A 23,594-nucleotide genomic window follows, 5' to 3' on the forward strand; every position below is an offset into this window, starting at 1 on the left:
TTGCCATTGAGATGTCTGGTTTTAAAAGTTCTTTGGATGGCATGTGATCTATATAATGAGACCACACCCAAGATGGCTGCCGATGTAGACGTCTTGCATAAAAACTTTAGTCTTCAGATGTTTGTTTACATTCTCTGTTCAAGAAAGCACATGACTGCTCATTCATATTCTAGTTTGTGAACCATATTTTTACAGTCTTTTGTGCCTTGGTGTCTTTCAAATAACATTTTGGGCCTCATTATGACATTGGCGGTCAGAGCAGCCAACCGCCAATGCCGCGGGGAGGACGCCACTGTCGTTTCGGTGGCGTCTCCGGTCCTATTACAATGTTCCCGCTGAGCTGACCGGCTAGAAAGTTGTAATAGAGCATTCCCACTGGTCTGTCTGGCGGGAACAATGCTACGGTATAGGACTTGGAGCCGAGTCCTATACAGTAGCACAGAGGGGGGCCACCCAGCAGCCTCGGAATGGGCACTGGCTGCAATGCAGTGCAGGGACCACTTTGTGGCCCACAGCACACCCTTACCGCCATCCTTTCCATGGTGGTCAGACCGCCATGGAAAGGCTGGAGGTAAGGGGAGTTGTAATCAGCCAGGCGGTGCTGATTCAGCGCTGCCCTGGCTGAGTACAAATCAGACTGTCATCATTCCGTCGGGAACTATGTACCCGGCGGCGGTCCCCTGGTGGTTCCACCGCCAGGGTCGTAATGTGGCAGTCGGACTGCCAAAGTTGAGGCGGTCCGATTGTCACTGCTAGTGTGGATATCCTTGGACAGCCACACTGGTAATAAGGGCCTTTGTCCTTGAGTATCCTGTGCCCTTTGGTTACTCAGGTCATAAGCATGATGGCTGGTGGAAAGCCCTGACAGTGCATTACATTTCAGAAAGTGAACAGCGCGACGTACTGCAGCATTGCCACCGGCTCACTTATGAGCCGGCGTCACTGTTGTAGGCTGTCCCCCGCTGTTTCCACCCACTGACCCACCGATGAACTAGTAATGGGACCTGCGGGAAGGAGCTGCACTGGCGGCAACCTGACCGCAGGAGTTTGACTGACGGCCTTTTCCGTCCGCCAAACTCATAATGACCCTCTAAGTCAGGTTTAATGTCAAAATTAATGTGATACCTTGAAGTATTAATTTTAGTAGTCCCATTCAGAAATAGGTTGAGATGTCAGTCTGTATCTCTGTACTTGCTAATGGGGTAATAAGCCTTTCCAAAGTAAAACTGACAATTTGGGAGTTTTACTGTTAAGACTAATTAAAGTACATGTACTACATATTAAGGTACATGTCCTACTTAATAATATACAGCATCCTGCCATAGGGTTCGATAGGCCTTTCTTAGGGCTGACGTATATAATATGAAGGGAGGTTTCGACTTTCCCATAAGTTTAAATGGCAAAGTAGAACTAGCATTTTAAAAACTACTCTTACAGTCTGTAATGTCAAACTGGGAGCCATGTTGTGCTTTGTCACAACCAGGGTGGCACAATCAGTGCTGCAGCCCTGGATGGACACTTTAACATACATGCCCTGGGTACCCCTGGTATCATATACTAGGGACTTATAAGTTATTTAACTTATGGCAATTGGATTTAGCCAATTCCGCATATATTTTGTAAAGGGTTAGAACACTGGCACCGAGGTCTGCTTACCAGGCCTCAGTGCACTGTCGGAAAACCAGCAGCATCAGTCTAAACCTTTTGGGGCTGATCATGCAAAAAGAGGCATTTATTTACAGGTCTATCATAATATCATAACCAAGATATCGAGTTCAAAAATAGCTACAGGTAAGTATGTATAGATAATGTATGCCCAACTCCACATATGTGTATCTTGGATACATATATATGTCTGCAGGTTACTTAGAGGTGGTGTTAAGAAACGTAAATCAATACCATTCTCTGTGCACCTACCTGTCAATATTTTTGACCTCAGTATTTCAGCTGGCATATTCAGTGCTCCATATTCTGTATTACAAAGCGCAAAATGTTCAAATGTTTTCTCAATGAGGTCAAGGTGACTGTTTTTCTGAATATATGAAAACATGAACCTGGCACTTAGGCCCATATTTATGGAAGGTTAGCATTGCCTTAGCGTCATGAATATTGACGGTAAAAAGGTGCTAACTTAACTCCATATTTATATTTTGATGCTAGATCCGTCTAGTGTCAAAATATTGGAGTTAGTGCCATTTCTAGGAAGCGCCAACCCACCTTGCATTAATGAGATGCAAGGTAAGCGTTCCCTTCCAAAAAATGACAGTAGCCCCCCAGTGCCATATTTAACACCTGATGTAGAAACGACATGCAAGTGGGAGGCGGACCTAAATAATGACACAAAGCCCATTTAGTGCCATTATTTAACGCCTGGTCAGACCAGGCGTTAATGTGCAGGTTGGCCCAATTCTATGGGGAAACAACATGGAATGGGCACAAAGATCCCAACCCCCAGCATCACCATCGCCCACACCACATGGACACTACAGGAGGAGGGAGCCCATCCCAGGTAAGTGTATGTGTTTGTGTGTGGTGTGCCACTGAGGGCCCCTTGCATGGGGCCCCCTGGCTGGCACTGGGTATTTTGGGCTTGCCCTGTGGACACTGATCCCCTGTGGTGGACATTGGGGTGGTGGTAATGACTCATTTTTTGGCTGCATGTGTGTCAAAAAAGGACACTAGGCTGACTAGCGCCAGTTTTTTGCCATTAATCAGCCTACTGTCATTTTTTACCCAATAGCGCCAATTCCTCATCCCTTAGCGCCATTGTGCGGCATTTCTCAAATATCGCACACGGATGGCGTTAGGGAATGGCGTTAGCTCCTGTTTGGAAAAATGACGGACATCATTTTTCATAAATTTGGGCCTAATTGTTTTACAAATTGTGCAAAGTTGGGAGGATTGTAGTATGTATCCACTTGGGGGAATGTCTTGCCTAGGGGGAACATCTTGCCCAGGGGGAAGCCCTGAGGAGTTGACTGAAGCAGGAGAAGGAGCAAGTAGTTTCAGATGGAAACCAGAAATTTAGTGCAATGCAGTGATGTCAACTCCCATATTGAAAGATGTTGAGAATTGTATTGATGTCACTTCAGCTATAGAACCTTGACATCTGCTTCAGTGAGATCCTAACTTCTATGCAGGAGATTGCTGCTGCTGTAATAAGTCCCAAATTTCATGCTCAGAATGGCACTGCCATCCTATAGGCAAACCGCCAAATGGTTATTAGTCACCATGACTGCTCTAACATCACCTATACATCCACCCAAAATAGGAAAGATTCCGGGAGTTACAGAATCCAAATTCTGCCAAACCTTATAAATGTTACTCTCATAGGTCTTGGAGGTACTTCACTGGCTCGTCTCATAGTGGAAGATTTATATTTAAAATGTTATTCTTCATTTATGAAGCTTACAAGGGATATGGGCTGGAATCCCAGCAGTACCAAATCCCAGTTTAAACCCTTTGCCAGAACCTCAGATTGAGCATCTCTTGATCTGAAGCACTAAACCAAAGAAGAGGAAATATGGAGGCAGAACTGGCCACAGGAGCTCATATTTTGAGATGACTTGAACTCTAAAAAAAGAGTCTTGCCCATCCTCCACACACCCAAATAATCAATGACAGTCTCACATCGCTTGCTACAGACAGTAAATGTCCATGGTCCCAGATGTTGCAACACCAGATCACTGACCATCACCCAAGTCAATACTCCACACAAACGGCAGTATCGTGTGGGGAAGCAGAATAACTTACTTGATGTCTGCCATCTGTGACACAGTATCTGAGGTCATAATTATTGTATTGGGTGAGGTTTGGTTACACAGCTCACCATAACCTTCCAATTTCACTGGGTGCACTCCATGGCTTATGGCCAACCTCTGAGTCCTTTCTACCTGTGCCTAGACCTTTCAATCTTGACCTGTGGGCACTATGCAGAAGGCACGGTCTTGGCCCATCCCCTGATCTCATATCCCTTGTTCAGGATCTTGATTCTGGGAAGAAGGCGTAGCCTCCCCACTTCCCTAGTAACCATTGGTGGAAGCAACCTTTACCATGCAATGCCTTTACCGTTCATGCCTTTACCACACAGGTACATATTTGGGCCTTTACCATGCACAGTAAGTCTTGGTAAGGTAAGTATATATGCGTCTAAATCACAGGGAGGTCCCTGCTTAGTACTCCACTCAAGATGGATCCCATAGTATTCCAGGTATCTTTGTGGTACATTTAAATTGACTAGATGGTGCCCATCCTAATTATCTGGGGACTAGGCTAGACACCAGAGGACTTTTATTCACGATAAACTATGATACCTGTGACAATGCATGCTCGTGGAAAAATGGAAAAAGTTACTGCCAGCATCACAACAGAATATTAGACTGTTGTTTCATACAGCAATTTACAATTATATGTATCATTCTATGTATAATGCAGTAGACAGTCCAAGGTGGTGCTGATTGTTTTCACTTGTGTACTTGTCCTTCTTCTATGTTTTTTTCGCTACATAGCAACTGGTTTTCAGGAAGTGGTCATGTGATCAAGGCTGTCTATCGGCCAAAACGCATTGCTTCCACCACAAACATTTGGTGTCACAGGTGGAGCCCTGCGTGAGAGCCTTCCACAAGATGTCGATGATTGTGTGTGTGGGTGTGTAAGGAAATGCCTCCTTGGCATGGTTACCCCCTGACTTTTTGCCTTTGCTGATGCCAAGTTATGATTTGAAAGTGTGCTGAGGCCTGATAACCAGGCCTCAGCACCAGTGTTCTTTCCCTAACCTGTACCTTTGTCTCCACAATTGGCACACCCTGGCATCCAGGTAAGTCCCTTGTAACTGGTACCCTTGGTACCAAGGGCCCTGATGCCAGGGAAGGTCTCTAAGGGCCGCAGCATGTGTTATGCCACCCTGGGGACCCTTCACTCAGCACAGACACACTGCTTGCCAGCTTGTGTGTGCTGGTGGGGAGAAAATGACTAAGTCGACATGGCACTCCCCTCAGGGTGCCATGCCAACCTCACACTGCCTATGGCATAGATAAGTCACCCCTCTAGCAGGCCTTACAGCCCTAAGGCAGCGTGCGCTATACCATAGGTGAGGGCATAGGTGCATGAGCACTATGCCCCTACAGTGTCTAAGCAAAACCTTAGACATTGTAAGTGCAGGGTAGCCATAACAGTATATTGTCTGAGAGTCTGTCAAACACGAACTCCACAGCACCATGATGGCTACACTGAAAACTGGGAAGTTTGGTATCAAACTTCTCAGCACAATAAAAGCACACTGATGCCAGTGTACATTTTATTGTGAAATACACCCAGAGGGCATCTTAGAGATGCCCACTGAAAACATACCCGACTTCCAGTGTGGGCTGACTAGTTTTACCAGCCTGCCACACACCAGACATGTTGCTAGCCACATGGGGAGAGTGTCTTTGTCACTCTGTGGCCAGGAACAAAGCCTGTACTGGGTGGAGGTGCTTCTCACCTCCCCCTGCAGGAACTGTAACATCTGGCGGTGAGCCTCAAAGGCTCACCCCCTTTGATACAGCGCCACAGGGCATCCCAGCTAGTGGAGATGCCTGCCCCCTCCGGCCACGGCCCCACTTTTGGTGGCAAGGCCGGAGGAGTTAATGAGAAAAACAAGGAGGAGTCACTGGCCAGTCAGGACCACCCCTAAGGTGTCCTGAGCTGAGGTGACTCTGACTTTTAGAAATCCTCCATCTTGCAGATGGAAGATTCCCCAATAGGATTAGGGATGTGACCCCCTCCCCACCGGGAGGAGGCACAAAGAGGGTGTAGCCACCCTCAGGGCTAGTAGCCATTGGCTACTAACCTCCCAGACCTAAACACACCCCTAAATTGAGTATTTAGGGGCACCCAGAACCGAGGAAGATAGATTCCTGCAACCTGAAGACGAAGAGGGACTGCTGACCTGAAGCCCTGCAGAGAAGACGGAGACACCAACTGCTTTGGCCCCAGCCCTACGGGCCTGTCTCCCCACTTCTAGAGAAACTGCAACAGCGACGCGTCCCCCGGGGTCCAGCGACCTCTGAAGCCTCAGAGGACTACCCTGCATCTAAAAGGACCAAGAACTCCTGAGGACAGCGGCCCTATTCCACAAAGACTGCAACTTTGCAACAAAGAAGCAACTTTTAAAGACCAGCGTGAGACTTTCCACTCCCGACACGACGCCCCCGGCTCGACCTGTGGAGAACCAACACTACAGGGAGGACTCCCCAGCGACTGTGACCCTGTAAGTAGCCAGAGTTGACTCCCCTGAGCCTCCCCCAGCGACTCCTGCAGAGGGAATCCCGAGGCTCCCCCTGACCGCGACTGCCTGCTTCAAAGAACCCAATGCCTGGGAAACACACTGCACCCGCAGCCCCCAGGATCCGACCTCCAGTGCAGGAGCGACCCCCAGGTGGCCCTCTCCCTTGCCCAGGTGGTGGCTACCCTGAGGAGCCCCCCCCCTTGCCTGCCTGCATCGCTGAAGAGACCCCTAGGTCTCCCATTGAAACCTATTACAAACCCGATGCCTGTTTGCACTCTGCACCCGGCCGCCCCTGTGCCGCTGAGGGTGTACTTTTTGTGCTGACTTGTGCCCTACAAAACCCCCCTGGTCTGCCCTCTGAAGTCGCAGGTACTTACCTGCTGGCAGACTGGAACTGGGGCACCCCCTTCTCCATTGAAGCCTATGCGTTTTGGGCACCACTTTGAACTCTGCACCTGACCGGCCCTGAGCTGCTGGTGTGGTAACTTTGGAGCTGCTTTTCACCCCCAATGGTGGGCTATCTTGGACCCAACTTTGAACCCTGTAAGTGCTTTACTTACCTGAAAAATTAACAAATACTTACCTCCCCCAGGAACTGTTGAATTTTGCACAGTGTCTAGTTTTAAAATAGCTTATTGCCATTCTTGCCAAAACTGTACATGTTATTGTGTTGATTCAAAGTTCCTAAGATACCTGAGTGAAATATCTTTCATTTAAAGTATTGTGTGTAAATCTTGAACCTGTGGTTCTTAAAATAAACTAAGAAAATATATTTTTCTATACAAAAACCTATTGGCCTGGAATTGTCTTTGAGTGTGTGTTCCTCATTTAATGCCTGTGTGTATGTACAACAAATGCTTAACACTACCCTCTGATAAGCCTACTGCTCGACCACACTACCACAAAATAGAGCATTAGAATTATCTCTTTTTGCCACTATCTTACCTCTAAGGGGAACCCTTGGACTCTGTGCATACTATTTCTTACTTTGAAATAGTACATACAGAGCCAACTTCCTACAGGGTGTGTGTATATATATATATATATATATATATATATGTATATATACAGTGGTGGTCACCACTACATATAGTTAGGATCTAGTTTCTATAGAAAAAGCATTTAATTTATTTTACATGCCTATATCTTTAGCGCTGGTTGAAGAATCTTCACAAAATTTCCCACAAAAATATGACACACATGTCAGCTGCTTTCTGGAAAGTTTCGGGGTGATCAGTCAAGCAGGGGCCAAAAAAAAGGGGGGGGGTCAAAAAAGTTGCGTTTCCCATGTTAACTTCATAGGGATTTTGAACAGGAATAGCGCCCTTTTTGTTATTTAGTGTAAATCAGTTCAGTGGTTTTTGAAATATTAAAGAAAAAACGAATTTGTATTTATAGGGATGCGAAGGATCTGTGAAGCCTCCTGATCTAATGCTGATTTCTGATTGGCTGCCATCACTTCAACAAGGAAGCAACCATGTTGGCTTCAGCTGAGTCCCTGAAAAACAAATTAAGAAAAGAAAAAGGGGCCAGGGTAGGGACACTCTGACCCCTCAGCTCTAGATCCCCCCAGAGTAAAACAGCATTCTTTTTTTTGAAGTTTCGGTGGGAGAGGCGGGTGATCCCCCTAAAATGTAAAAAGAAATACGAGCGCAGGCTCCCGCACTTGTTTAAATGCAGCCCAAGTGTGGGCCAGGTCACGGGGGCAAATTCTGAATGCACGCCCCTTGTGCAGTCCTGGGGGCCGCCACTTCCTCAGGGCTTTAATCAAATGTAATGCGGAGGGGGAGCGTGTTCAGCACCCCCGCACCCTTGGGGTCCACCACCTCCTGAGGCATAAATCAAAAACAGTGCGGTGGGACATGCGGTTCCCACACAGCCCCGTGGGCCATCACCTCTCCGCGTCTCAAATAAAATACAATGCTGGGGGCTGCGTGGCAGGGGCGCAAGTAATAGCTACCTTATGCCACAAGTTATAGTTACTTAAAATAACTAAGTATAACTGCTAAACTTTTATGGTTTTGTGCGTGTAAATCAGAACCTAACTATAATGTCCGTGTAACCTTTGTTTTTTGTCAGTGAAAATAGTTAGGATCTGAGTTTACACACACAAAAACATAGAAATTCAGCTGTTATAGTTATAGTTATTTCAAGTAACTCTAAGGTAACTATGATTCGTGCCCCCGCCATGCACAGTTTTCTCATCAATGACATTTTTCTCATCAGTGACAGGATTAATGATGTCATAGAAGACAGCATGAATGGTGTAAAATGTGCGGTAAATAGCTGTGCATGACAAGGGCATGAGTTATTATTACCTTAGGGCACGAGTTATAGTTACTTGAAATAACTCTAACTATAACAGCTGAATTCCTATGATTTTGTGTGTGTAAATTCAGAACCTAACTATAACATCCCTGTAACCTTTGTTTTTTCAGTATATATATATTTATGGTTAGGACCACACTTTCATTGGAAATTGATTTTTTGGCCTGCTCATAACTTTGGCACCCCTTGACAAAATGCCACAAAATGTTCCCAAAAAAGTTTCATCCGCCGCAGCTTAGGGGTAATACATCAAACGTGGGCCAAAAAAACAAGTATTCTCCTTAAATGATATGTTAACATAAATGTAGAATTGCTTAGTGGTAGTGTAGTTTTGAATATGTATTTATGTATTTGTACATATGTTCTATTGGTATGTTTCTATCTTCCCTATTTCTCTGGTGCTACTGTATTAGGCCAATGGTATAGGTTCTAGAATGGAATGCAGGTTGTGGGAAGGGAGAAAGGGAGGCTGTACTCTGAGATGTGGATGGAGTTTCTTTATGTGGAAATTGATACTGAATAAATGCATCTGAACTTTACAAGAACTGCCTTGAATTGATTCCTGCAGTTCATACTTCAACACTACAATTTGGCGACGAGCTGGTTGGACCCGTGCATTTAGATTCATAATAAAAACTTCAATACACGTATTCTCTCTTGAAAAGTTTTTTTTTCCTGGACTTAAAAGGTATGGGGGCATATTTATACTCCGTTTGCGCCGGCATTGCGTCGTTTTTTTTGACGCAATTCCAACGCAAAACTAACTCCATATTTATACTTTGGCGTTAGACGCGTCTAGCGCCAAAGTCCATGGAGTTAGAGTAATTTTTTAGCGTGGAAACCTACTTTGCGTTAATTATATGCAAGGTAGGCGTTCCCGTCTAAAAAATCGACTCCGAGGCATGTGCGTCGGATTTATACTCCCGGGCAAAATTCATGCCCGGGAGTGGGCGGGTCAAAAAAATGACATACGGCCGCTTTTGCGCCGTTTTTTAGCGCCTGCAAAAGGCAGGCGTTAAGGGACCTGTGGGCTCTGAAGGAGCCCAGAGGTGCCCTCCCTGCCCCCACGGACCCCCCCTGTCACCCTTGCCCACCCCAGGAGGACACCCAAGGCTGGAGGGACCCATCCCAGGGACATTAAGGTAAGTTCAGGTAAGTTTTTTTTAAAAATTGTTTTGTGGCATAGGGGGGCCTGATTTGTGCCCCCCTACATGCCACTATGCCCAATGACCATGCCCAGGGGACAGAAGTCCCCTGGGCATGGCCATTGGGCAAGGGGGCATGACTCCTGTCTTTGCTAAGACAGGAGTCATTTCTATGGGGGTTGGGAGTGAAAAAAAAATGGTGCAAATCGGGTTGAGGCGAAAAAATTGCCTCAACCTGACTTGCCCCATTTCTTGACGCCCAAGCCCCATATCCCCCTACGCCGGCGCTGCCTGGTGTATGTCGTTTTTTTTAACGCACACCAGACGGCGACGGCGGCTAACGCCGGCTAACGTCATTCAATAAATACGGCGCCCGCATGGCGCTTCAGAATGGCGTTAGCCGGCGCTAATTTTTTTGACGCAAAACTGCGTTAGCGCAGTTTTGCATCAAAAAGTATAAATATGGGCCATGGTGTTTTATTTTTCCGAAATTGACTTTAATGTTTAAATTTTTTTTTCTCTGCAAAGGTTTGTTGAAGGTGATCATCGTTAAGGCGGTAAATTGGAAAGAAAACATTCTCGCCACGCCATTCCTCGCGATCCACTGAAACGGTTGCTGCTTACACGCTTCATTGAACACAAAGCAGGTTCTGTTGAAGGCTTCGTTTTCGACACGCTTCATTAATTACCTAGGGGCATATTTATACTCTGTTTGCGCCGAATGTGCGTCAAATTTTTTTACGCACAATCGGCGCAAACCCTGCCCCATATTTATACTTTGACGTCCGACCCCGCGGGCGTCAAAGTTCCACGATGTGCGTCATTTTTTGGAAGGGGTACCAGCCTTGCGTTAATTATATGCAAGGTAGGCGTTCCCTTCCAAAAAATGACTTTAAGGCCTGTGCCCCATATTTATACTCTGACGTCATTTTGACGCACAGGAGGGGGCAGGCCTTAAAAAACGGCGCCCAGCCTGATGGGCGCCGTTTTTTAACGCCTGGGTCAGGGCAGGCGTTAAGGGACCTGTGGGCTCAGAAGGAGCCCAGAGGTGCCCTCCTATGCCCCCAGGGACACCCCCTGCCACCCTTGCCCACCCCAGGAGGACACCCAAGGATGGAGGGACCCATCCCAGGGAAGTTGGGGTAAGTATTTTTTTTCGGGTTTTTTTGTGGCATAGGGGGGCCTGATTTGGGCCCCCCTACATGCCACTATGCCCAATGACCATGCCCAGGGGACATAAGTCCCCTGGGCATGGCCATTGGGCAAGGGGGCATGACTCCTATCTTTGCTAAGACAGGAGTCATGTCAATGGAGGTTGGGCGTCAAAAAAAATGGCGCAAATCGGGTTGAGGCCTGAATTTTGCCTCAGACCTGACTTGCCCCATTTTTTGACGCCCAACCTCCATTTTCCCCTACGCCCGCGCTGCCTGGTGTGAGTCATTTTTTTTTACGCACACCAGTCCGCAGCGCCGGCTAACGTCATTCAATAAATAAGGCGCCTGCATGGTGCTTTGGAATGGTGTTAGCCGGCGGTAAAATTTTTGACGCACAACTTCGTTGGCGCAGTTGTGCGTCAAAAAGTATAAATATGGGCCCTGGTGTATTATCAAGCGCATTACACTATTATGAAAATTGCTTTCTCAAACCTGGACTAGAAAGAAAACGTTCTCTCCGCTGCATCCCTCACGCTCCATAGAAGCTGTTGCTTTTGACATGCTTCATTAAATACATAGCACGCCCTGTTTAAGCTTTTGCTTTAGTCATGCTTTATTAAGCGTATTATCAACGCAATTGCACAATTTTCGGAAATCGCCTTGTCAAATCTGCATTAAGAAACTTTATTTGATTCGGAATCTGCAGGGTTTACCCACCCCAGTCAGCTCTATTGTTTTTCAAAAGTCTTTGCTTCGTTTTCATTGCACGCTTTCATGTGAGTGTGTCTCTGCCATAAAGACCTACCCTTGTGGTTCTTTCAAAAGCTTTGTTTGTCTGCTAATTAATTTCAATAATAATTTACAGTGCCTCCACAGAATGTGATAAAAGAAATTTACCTACACAAGCTGTTATTCTTGGATGGGTGTCTGCACGATATATAAACATTGAAGATGGACTAATTTTCTGATATTTTAAAAGACAGTGGAAAAAGACTTAGGTGGTCATTCCGACCTAGGCGGGCGGCGGTTGCCGCCCGCCCGTCGGAATCCGCCTGAATACTGCCCCGCGGTCAATTGACCGCGAGGGGTATTCTGACTTTCCCGCTGGGCCGGCGGGCGATCTGATTCAGATCGCCCGCCGGCCCAGCGGGAAAGCGCCTTCCACAAGGAAGCCGGCTCGGAATCGAGCCGGCGGAGTGGAAGGCGTGCGACGGTTGCAGCAGCACCCGTCGCGCTTTTCAGTGTCTGCATCGCAGACACTGAAAAGCCTAGTTGGGCCCTGTTAGGGGGCCCCGCGACCCCCCCTACCGCCATCCTGTTCATGGCGGCTTTCCCGCCATGAACAGGATGGCGGTAGGGGGGGTCAGAATCCCCTCGGCGGCGCAGCGAGCTGCGCCGCCTTGGAGGATTCTAAGGGTCAGTGGAAAACCGGCGGGAGACCGCCGGTTTTCACGTTCTGACCGCGGCCAAAGCGCAGTGGTCAGAATGACCAAGGGAGCACCGCCGGCCTGTCGGCGGTGCTCCCGCCCCCATTGGCCCTGGCGGTAGGGAACCGCCAGGGTCAGAATGAGGGCCTTAATTTTTGTTTTCGTTTGAAGACAGACTTTATTGGAGGATATTGATCATTTTTTCTTTTACTTTTTCTCTTCATAAACATTATTTTTTTTACTTGTTTTAGTTTATTGTTTGTATTAACCTTCTTTTTCTATGCAGGTTTTGTTTTTTTGCTTTAACAGACATAAAATGCAAAACATTTCTCCAAGTCCGTTCATTTTGTCTATCCCTGGAGACCCACCCATCCCTTGGCCTAAAAGGAAAAAAGTTTTCTTGACATATATACGTGTTTGTTGCAGCAACTTATCGGCTGAAAGGAAGACATCAGTTTTACAACATTGCTTAGGGGCAGTAGGGCATGAAATGTTGCAGACATTACCATCTATTACCCCTCCTGATGGGGAGAGGGAGATACTCCTTTGAATGAATTTGAAATTACGTTACTTTGACTAGACAGAGATTATTTACCGAAAATTTCCATTATTCTTCAGAGATATTATTTTGGTGAGCAATAACAAAATGGTGATGAGTCCATAGAAGATTTTGTGATAGCGTTATGTAAACTACCAGCTTTATTCAATTTTGGTGAGAATGTTGATGAGTGTATTCGTGATCAATTTATGCTTGAATGCAAGAGTGACAAAATTAGAGAAGCACTCTGATCAAAAAGTGATCCCACGTTAGATGAAGTGCTGATGATAGCTAAACAAGTTGAACACTCTATGTCATTTATTGATGAATTGAACAAATCTAAAGATAATTCTCTCAAAGTGCAGGCACTTGATGTTAAATCCAAAAACAACACTCAAGTGATGACTAAAGCAAAATTGTCATGTTATAGATGTGGATCTTTCGCTCACCTGGCAAATTGCAAGGAGTGTCCCGCTTTTAATATAGTTTGTAATAAATGTGGGAAGAAAGGGCATTTTGCTAAATCTAAAACCAAAATCAAGGAAATTGAGTGCAGGGAGGAGTATGATTAAATCTTGCAAGTTGTGAATGATGTCAACTGTGTTTCTAGCATTCATTGTGAGTATTCGTCTGACATAGTTGAAGTGAATGATATTAACATATTGATGATGATGGATTCAGGAGCAAAACCGTCTCTTGTCTCTGAAACCGACTATGTCAGACATTTTCAAGGGAAAGTAATACTTCAGGATCCTGATGTTACACCTTACAGCTATGGGGGTAAACCAATTTAATTGAAAGGGTATTTTGATGCCACTATTAGTCAAGGCCCAATTCCTCGGATTCTGTGCGTTGATGATTTAGAGGCCCACCTCCAGGCAGCACCAACTCAGAATGCTGTAATAGCACTGATGATTGGAGCGGCCAGGTGGGGGGAAGGGAATTAGGATGGGATCAGCCAGGAGGGAGACCTAAAAGGAAAAACTGTTAGACTTACCATAGAACAACAATCATAGTATTTATAAATCAAACAATATAAAATTGTAAATATGTTTTCCATCAAACATATTAAATAAACTAAACTCCCTATTCTCACTTGACAATCTAATAATTGGCACTCCAAATCAACATCATAATGTACCAGAGAGCATATGTCAGAAACTCAGAAACTCAAGAGAAATAGTAAGTCCCAAAATAGAAACCAGGAAATCAAGGGTTAATATCACAAGAAAATTGTTCTAAATAGAAGTCCACTCATTTTCTTTTTAGTGATTACAAGAACGAGATGCTGCAAAGGAAAACTATTACAAGGTCAATTCTCTTATTCTATTTAACATGTGTAAAACAAATAGCACAGGCGAACCAAAAATCAATAAACAAGAACAAATGTTATTCTTTAACAAAGCAGCAGCTATTTGGAAAATCAATAAACAAGAACAAATGTTATTCTTTAGCAAAGCGGCAGCTATTTGGAAAATCAATAAACAAGAACAAATGTTATTCTTTAGCAAAGCTGCAGCTATTTGGATACTTTGTATTCAAGGCAACATTCTAAATAATGTTGCCGGTTAAAAAAAAGCTGCGCACTAAGTCAACATGCAATTTCTCAACTTCGAAGGTTGGAGATGAGATTGCAACTATTACAGTTGCTTAGTAACTGACACAAACACCATTAGGGAAAACCCCAATGGAACGGGCTCACCGTAAACGAGTTGGAACACTCGTTATTAGTTTCTCTAGCAGAGTCTAGAAACGGAGTCAGCTTGATGAAGGCTCCAGAATAGTGTGCACTGGAGATTGGGTGTGGCTGGTTTATATAGCAGAGCCACACCCTAAAAATGGCTAACCTTGGGGGTTGCTGGGATATGTAGTCCCAGATACAATGTGTGAAGGGTGAATGCAAGTCAGCCACCACCTAGTGCTTCCCCCTGGCCAATGAACCTTGCCACAAAGGGGGTGGGAGGAGAACCCTTTGTGTTTAGACAGACTGGAACAAGTACATAGTTCATCATCCGATAACATGGGATTGAAACCGCGCCAACACCGGAGTCTGACACTATTGTGTTCAAAGGAAACAAAATGGTAGGAAAAGTGTATGTTCCTGTAGTAGGTGATACAATTTTGAGTTGGTCTCATCAAAAATTGTTGGGAATCATTCTGAATCCTAATTCAGTACCTCAGGTGCAGGTTTAAAAAATCCACAATATTGGGGATGAGGTTATCAATGAGTTTTCAGACGGTTTTAGCCCCCAAAGTTGGATGTATCAGAGGTTACAAGCATCATATTTGTTTGAAAGATGGCACACAACCAATTGCTTGTAAAGTTAGGAGCATTCCTTTTAGTTTGCAAGAAAAAGTCAAGTTGGAACCCAAAAGGTTGCAATCGGAGGGTATCATAGAAGAGGTGGATGCAGCTCAATGGATTGCTCCTATTGTGGTGGCTGTGAAAGGTTCGGGTGACATCAGGCTTTGTGTGGATCTCAGGCACCTTAGCAAGGCAATCAGGTACCTTAACAAGGCAATCATTGAGGATACATTTTCATTGCCGAATATCACTGAGTATCAATGAAATGATCAGCTCCTTAGGGGATGCAAGGTTTTTTTCTATATTGGACCTAAGCTCAGCATATCATCAAGTCCAGTTATGTGAACAGTCCAAGTTGTTAACTTCTTTTGTAACTCCTTTTGGTGTTTACAAATTCAACAGAATGCCTTTTGGTCTTTGTTCTGCAGCTTCAGTTTTCCAGAGGCTTATGCATGAGATGCTTGGGAAAATTGATGGAGTTAAGTTTTTTCAGGACGATGTTCTTATCTTCACAGATACTTTGGAACATAACACTTTGAAAGTCAGAGAAGTGGTGGATATTGTTCAGTAGAAGGGTATTACTCTAAAAGGCAAAAAGTGTAAATTCACTAGACCAGAGATAACTTATTTGGGGCACATCATATCGGCTGAGGGTGTGAGACCTAAGGATGACTTGGTGAAGTCCATAGTTAATCTTACCAATCCCAAGAGAAAAGAGGATGTTCAAGCTTTCTTACGAATGATGGAGTTTTATGCTAGGTATGTACCAAATTTGTCCAAAAGATCATGTTCCATCAGGGAGTTACTCAAAATGGGAGTGGAATTTCATTGGTCAGAACAGTGCCAGGAAGAGTTTAATGATATAAAACATGCTTTGTCTTCTGAAAATCTCTGAACAGTTTTCAACCGGGGCTACCCTGCTGTATTATAACAGATGCTTGTGATAAGGGTTTGGGTTGTGTTCGCAAGCAGATAAACAATGGAAAGGAATTGACCATTGCTTTTGCTTCAAGGGCACCATCCAGGTAATCTACAATTGTGAGGGAGGCCTTAGCTGTTTATTGGGCCATCAAAAAATGTAAGCAGTTCTTGTGGGGGGTACGTTTTGTAGTGCAGTCCGACCATAAACCGTTACAAGAAGTTTTTGAGAAAAAAGGTTTGGATTGTGTATATTCCTGAATATGCAACTGGATAGTAGTTCTCCAAGATTTCCAGTTCATAGTTAGATATATTCCTAGGTGTGAAAATAAAACTTCTGATTGTTTGTCTAGGATGAGGAATGAGTGTTGTGATGCTGAAGATCAAAAAATGACATGGTGGGTGGATGATGAGGTCAAAGTATGTGGTATAACTGATGGTTGTATTTCTGAGAAGGAGTGGATTGAAGAATTAGGGAAAGATGAAGTATTGTTGAAAGTCAGAGATTTGATAATTTCAGGCAATGTGTCAGTGTGTCAGGGGAGTGATTTATTGTTGTTCAAGAAGGTTTGGAACGAGCTCTCAGTTGAGAGTGGTTTGATTTGAGAGGAAGTAGGTGAATACCTCCCACTAATTTGCGAGAACGTTTAATAAAGCTGGCACATTGAGGTCATCAGGGTATGTGCAAGACTAAAGAAAGGTTTAGAAGTACATATTGGTGGCCTGGAATGGACTTGGTTGTGGAGAGGATGGTCAGAGACTGTGTAGAATGCAAAGTGGCTGACAAATCTTTGAAGACAAGGACTCATCCTGATAACAGAGATTCCTAAAGTGGTGTGGGAAGAAGTATCCTTAGACATAATGGGTCCATTAAATTGTGCAATTGTTTAAAAATATGTTGTGGTTTTAATGGATGCTTTGTCTCATTGGCCAGAGGTTTTGGTAACTTTGGATATTACATCTATGTCAATAGTGAAGTTTTTAACTGAAGTATTTGCAAGGGAATGAAATCCAAAAATCATCTTAACAGACAATGGAGTCTAAATTAATGTGTGATTTTTGTGCCCTGTATCATCCCAGATCTAATGGGATGGTTTACCTATTTAATAAGACTTTAAAAGAAACCATTAAAATGGCTAAGCAGATGGGGGTGAATTGGTTAGAGTTATTGAAGTCAAAGGTTGAAGAGTACAGATATACTCCACACACTAGCACTGGTCAATCTCCTTTTGTGTTGTTTAGAAAACGTGTACCGCACACAAAAGTAAATCCACCCTGGGTTAAGCGGTACGTTAAAAAATTCGATTGACTATCAGGAACAGAAAAAAATAGCTTGGAGAAAGGAGAAACATGTTCAGGAAAAAAGAAAATTTATATATGATATACTTAAATCAGCCAAGAGAATAAAAGTGAAGGTGGGTGATTCGGGAAAGATTAAATTACCTTGAGAAACAAGCAATGGATATTCTCATTTCAGTAAAATATTCAAGGTGGTTAAGGTGTTTAATGGGGCTGTCAAAGTTGATGATGGTCACATTTGGAAAATGAACAGAGCTGTGAAACTTAATCGTCATTATTCCTATGAAAAGTTGTATTTTTTTTTTTTTTTTAGGGTAGTGTAGTATTGCTTAGTTGTAGAGTAGTTGTGTATATGTATTTATGTATTTGTACATATGTTCTATTGGTATGTTCCTGTCTTCCCTATACCTCTGGTACTATTGCATAAGGCCAGAGGTAGAGGTTCTAGAATGGAACGCAGGTTGTGGGAAGGGAGAAAGGGAGGCTGTACTCTGAGATGTGGATGGAGTTTCTTTATGTGGAAATAGATACTGAATAAATGCATCTGAACTCTACAAGAACTGCCTTGAATTGATTCCTGTGGTTCATACTTCAATACATATATTTGTATATAGTAATAGTCTTTACATGTGGGTGTAGTGTTAGTGTTATGTTATATTTGGCTGCTTAATTTGCTAAAAAGTGCCAAGCATCAAAGTATGAGTGCATTTTTATAGTTAAATAAGTGTGGATGTATTGTACAATTTCATGTATTCTCAAAACACAAAATAAATATGGATAAATACCAATAGGTTTGAAATAAAAAAGTATGGATAGATACAGACCAAAATGTTAAGAAACAAACCGTAAAACCCGGATTTCTTGTTATAATTACCTGCGATAACTATGACTGGTGAATTTCAGTGTTTTTTGTTTGTTTAAAATAGTATGTTTTAATTGACATTTTCACCTAACAATAACATCCCTATATATGCATGTGTGTGTGTGTGTGTGTGTGTGTGTGTATACCTTGCGCCCCGTCATGCACTGCTTATGACCTCACATATCACATCACTCAAAACATGTTCTAAGGGATCAGTGATGACATAGCAAATGACATTAATGAAGACATCACTGATGACATCATCCAATGAGTTTTTTTGTTTTGTAGGTCATATAGGGGTGGGTAATTTCCATATTACTTGTCTACCTAATTTTGTACAACCTGTGTCGAGCTAATGGGTGTAAGTGTTTACAAAACATGTGCCCCTATTGTATCATAGGTGTGTAGAGGTATGAATATTTGCATTGAAGAGTAACTCTGTGAGCAGTTGACAGTTGACGACTTGTGAACAGAATGTTCCATACAGGTTTTCTGGCTTTGCAGGTAGTTTTGACCAAGGCAACGGTTCTACATACTACGTACTAAGGGGTTTATTTACAAGCCTGTGGTGCAGGGCAGCTCAGTGAGTGACTTTCCAAGATAGGGTGCATTTCTGTCCTCTCCCCCTGCACTGGTGCACAAAGGGCTGCCTAGTGCCGATGCAGACCCCCTTGCACCATGTTGAAAGGATGCCTGCATCACAGACAGGATTGTTACTGCATAGGAAGGGACACCTTCCTCCACAAAAACAATCCTGGGAGGCTTTTTCCTCTTTCTATGTGTGCTGCACAAAGCAGCACACATAGAAAGAGGGGAAAAACGAAGAGAAATACGAAGAGAACTGATTTACACCAAATCACAAAAAAGCACAATCTGTGGATCAAAATCTAGCTTCCTGCGAAATTTGATGTAATTCCGTTCAGATGTTTTTGCAATACTGCTTCTTAAAGAGGTCTACGTAAAATACATGAGGATTTGGGATTTTGGTTTTTCGGGCCCCACTTTTTCTTGGCCCCCACTTGAAATATCACTCGAAATGTTACATGCACAAACTAGGAAAAAATTAGCACTATTTAGGATAGTTTTGTTTAGATTTGACAAACAATGCCAAAGTCATTAGCAACACAAAAAATGTGTTTCCTAGGGAAACGCTGACCTAACTGTAACTACCCAGTGGTAACCGCCACTTGGTAATATGTTCTTAATTTATTTAGCGTTCCCACTAAATAAAAACATACATTTTTTGACCCCCCCCTCTGTGGAGCACCTACCAGCCTAATGGATTAGGATGTGCCTACCATTCCCCCATCTGTGGTCTTTTAACTTTTTTACAGAACAAGGGACTGAGTCCCCGAGTCCTAAAACGGTTGGCACTACATCATTGTTGATGTGGTGGCAGCCAATCAGATCTTAACTTTAAGTCTGTCAGGTCCACAGATTCTCTGCGGTGTGAAATATACATAGTTTTGAACCTTAATGCTTCACAAACTACTGAACAGATTTACAAAAGCACATTTTCTGAACCAAGATCTAGCTTTCTGCCAAATTTGGCATAATTCCGCTAAGCTGTTTTGACTGTAACTGTGTCTAATGTGCCTATGGAAAATTGCATGGGGAAAACACATTTTGGAGACTCCCTTTTTACCTCAGTCCCCACTTAACAGATCACCCCAAAACTTTCCACGAGGAAGCTGAGGTGGATGACACTTTTTTTTGGAAAGTTTAGTGAAGATTCATCAAACACTGGCAACGTTACATGCATGGTAAAGGCATCTGCATACTAAAGGATGCGTGGAAAAGGCATGTGTGGTAAAGGCATGCCTTGTCGGGTCATACAAACCCCACTGGGGATGTCTTTTAGAGGTGTTCAACAGGCATCGCTATAAGTCTTCACCTCTTGTGTGTCATGGGCCCAACAATGATAATAAATAGCATATTAAACTTTAAATATCTACATATATATTAATGCAGTGTAACAGTTAAGTAATCAGGACAAAAATTGTTTGTGAACAATCCTATAAAATCATCAGTTAAGGGATAATACGTCTCCATCTTAGACAGGTAAAAACAACACTTATTTTTTAAATAATAATTTTATTTTCAAACTTATTCAACTGTAAATTATGCCATGTGTGATGTAAGCTCATGTGCAGTGCATGATGGTGGTGGGAGTTGTGATTGCATTGCTCAACATAACAGGGTTTTGGGATCTGTGTCATACCCATAAAGAATCTTCAACTGAAAGATAATAGCTGAATTCCTATTTGTTTTATATTATTTTTCTTCTCAGTACTTAATTGTAACTCCTCTTTAACAAAGCTTTTGTTTATAAGTTGTTTTCTCGTTTTTTTCATTCTATAATGGTATAGTTTATCCCTTTGCTGGTGAAAAAACCCACTGCGTACAGCCTTTGCCCATGCCCAGCAGAGGTTGGCTTTCTGGCTGCCAGCAGCGGGTAGGGCACTTGTCCCATAGCCAAAGGCCATATGCAGTGCACTGGATGTTGCCACAATGGTAGGTTGCGGAGTGAGGTATACTTTCATAGAAGATGGGATATCATAAAGGATATTCATAGAAGAGGGATATCATAAAAAACACAGAAATGTACTGAAAAAATTACCTTTAGAATATATTTATGGATAGGACTGATTATAACATCCCTTAAAGTATATTTAACAATCTCTAATCTCTAAACATGTACAGTTAAGTGAAGTTATGGGACAAAACAGAACCTAATGATCATTGTGCTTTGCCAGTTGCAGTTAGCTATGGAATATATAACTGATACAACAGTCAAGCAAACCATAGCCAGCACACCAAAAGTAATGCTTATAAAGTCATAACATTTATACCAATAGCACCTAAAAGCACAATGCTCATAAATAACAACATCTACTCAAACCAATAAATAATACTATGAACATTATTCACATAGGTAAATTTACGCTTATAGATTTGCTCGCAAATAAATCTAGTCTTGCACCATGGAATAAATATATGCTTTTTTGAAGTTGACCATTTTAAATTACTTCTTACTAGAGACCTACATATGTCCACCCCTTGGTGGGACCTCCTAAAACATGATTTGATAGAGTTCCCTATGATAAAGTGTAAGAAAAGTTATTAAACTTTAAAAACAGTTTTTAAAAGTATCATAACAAATTTATGTGAAATAATTTTATACTAAATATTTAAAATATATTTATTGAATTTAAAAAGAATATCTCTAAAGAATAAATAAAAAAACTCAATATTAACATATTTTGTTCAATGTTTTAAAATTTATTAAAAGATAGGCCCAGATTATTTTTAAATACTAATAATTATTTGACAGAACATTAAAAGCGTATTATAATATTAATATTAATATTCAAATAATTGCATTAATACATTTGTATTCTAATACTCCTTTCTTTACTATATACATTTTCAAATTAAACATCATTTATACATTTATTTTAAAAGTCAATTTTTTATGGAAATATCTTTATTAGTACAATTTGTATAATATGTGGGCCATCAGCCCTGCATATCAGATGATAAAAGTGACCACCCATACAAAGATTCACTGAAAACAGCACAAGTGTGCAACAGATTGTGGAGGAGCCACACGACCCTCCTGCGGTGTGCGTCATTGTGCATATCACAGGTCGATGGTCAACACTGAACAAAGAAAAGTGAGACAAAGAACAACTAGAGGGAGGTCCATGTCTGTTCCCACCCGATCCCAGAACCACAAGGGGAGAGAGTCAGATATCCAGCTGAAAATGAAGGGAGGAGGGGATGCCGAGCTGCAAGGTCCATGTTAGGGTGGCCGGGGGTGAGGCCCTGAATTTTCAGTGTCACTTGGCTTGAGTAATCCATGTGTCCCAGCTGCGTATATGTTATGGAAGAAGATTAGTTGATCAAAAAAGCACAGCGCACTGAGCCTAGAAGGATTAAATAATTAGACTTCTATTTTGGAAAGGTACTCTATTAATGGTTGGCATAAATGGGTGAATTTCTTCTCTGAGAGTGGGTATGGGTCATGCAATCCATAGCCAATCTCAGCTACAGGTTATGGAACCACAATTCTATCGAAGGGGACTCTGCCATCTTCTCGAAAAGTGCAATTTCGTTTTGGTGGCTCCAGGCATGAGTCATATCACTGCCCAGTCTGTGTGGGTCATGCCTTCAAGGGTCGCAGCCCAGGGAGCAGGCTAGCAGGGTCACACAGGAAGAGGTATCCCAGAGTGCCTTCAGTGTGTCCTAGAATCTCCTTCCAGTTTGTTTGGATAACGGTGCAGGACCAGCATATATGGCGGAACATGCTTGTAGTTTGATGACAGTGTCAGCATGTCAAGGGGAAGTTGAAGAAGGTGCAGGAAAGCCTAGTAGGTGTCAGGTATCATTGGAACATGAGTCTATGGGGAAGGCTTCTGTGTATATTTTGGATCTCCCTCCTGAGACACTCCACCTGTTTAGCTGGGATTATTTGTCCCAGTTGGTTCTCCCATCTTGACTGATATAGGTGTCAGAAGTGAGGCTTAGTTTCTTGGACAGTGGTATAGGCTCTTGGGATCAGTCCCTTGCTGCCCTTGAAAGATCGGATCAAGGATTCATACAGCGTGAGGGTACATGTTGCTGTGGCAGAGTTTGCTGGTTGTAGCACTCAGTGACGAAGTTGGCAGTATTGAAGGTGGGAGGTCTCTGAGAGCTGGTATTCTTGCTTATATTACTTGCTTATGTTGCTCAAAATATTTGATGGTGGGGCCTTCAAAGAGATTGCTCAGAGTTCTGCAGCCTCTATGGGTCCACTCAGAGAAGCCTTTGGGGGTCGAGGGCTGATGAAAAGCTTGGATTTCATGCCAGGAGGATATTAAGCGAGGAGAAAGTAGTAAATCTCCTTGTGAAGGTGATGTTGCCCCAAATAACCAGGACAGTCCTCATGCCACAACCTTTCAGTCTCCCAGAACACCCACTCTGAAATAAAGCGTAGGTGCTGCCCAATAGTATTCCATCAAGTTGGGGCCGCCAGCCTCCAAGGAGAGCAGCAGCTTATGAAACTTTTTCGATATAGAAGACTTCCCAACTGCCCAGATAAAGGTGCGTACTTTAATTTGAAGGGAACTGATGTCAGATTCAGGAATTGGGTAGGAAAAGTGTTAAAAATAGGGTTTCTAGTTGGAAAAGGTATGCACCCTGTCCAAGCAGGAACCACAATCCTAGTCAGGGTAAGTCACAAAAAAACACCCAAGGTTAACCTGTGCTCTCTCTCTGGTAGCTTGGCATACAGCGGGCAGGATTCACAAAGTATTTGTGCAACACTTCAAAGAGAAACACAGTGAAAACCCCATAAAAGAATTCACAC

Source organism: Pleurodeles waltl, chromosome 1_1 (assembly GCF_031143425.1).
Source record: "Pleurodeles waltl isolate 20211129_DDA chromosome 1_1, aPleWal1.hap1.20221129, whole genome shotgun sequence".
NCBI lineage: Eukaryota > Metazoa > Chordata > Amphibia > Caudata > Salamandridae > Pleurodeles > Pleurodeles waltl.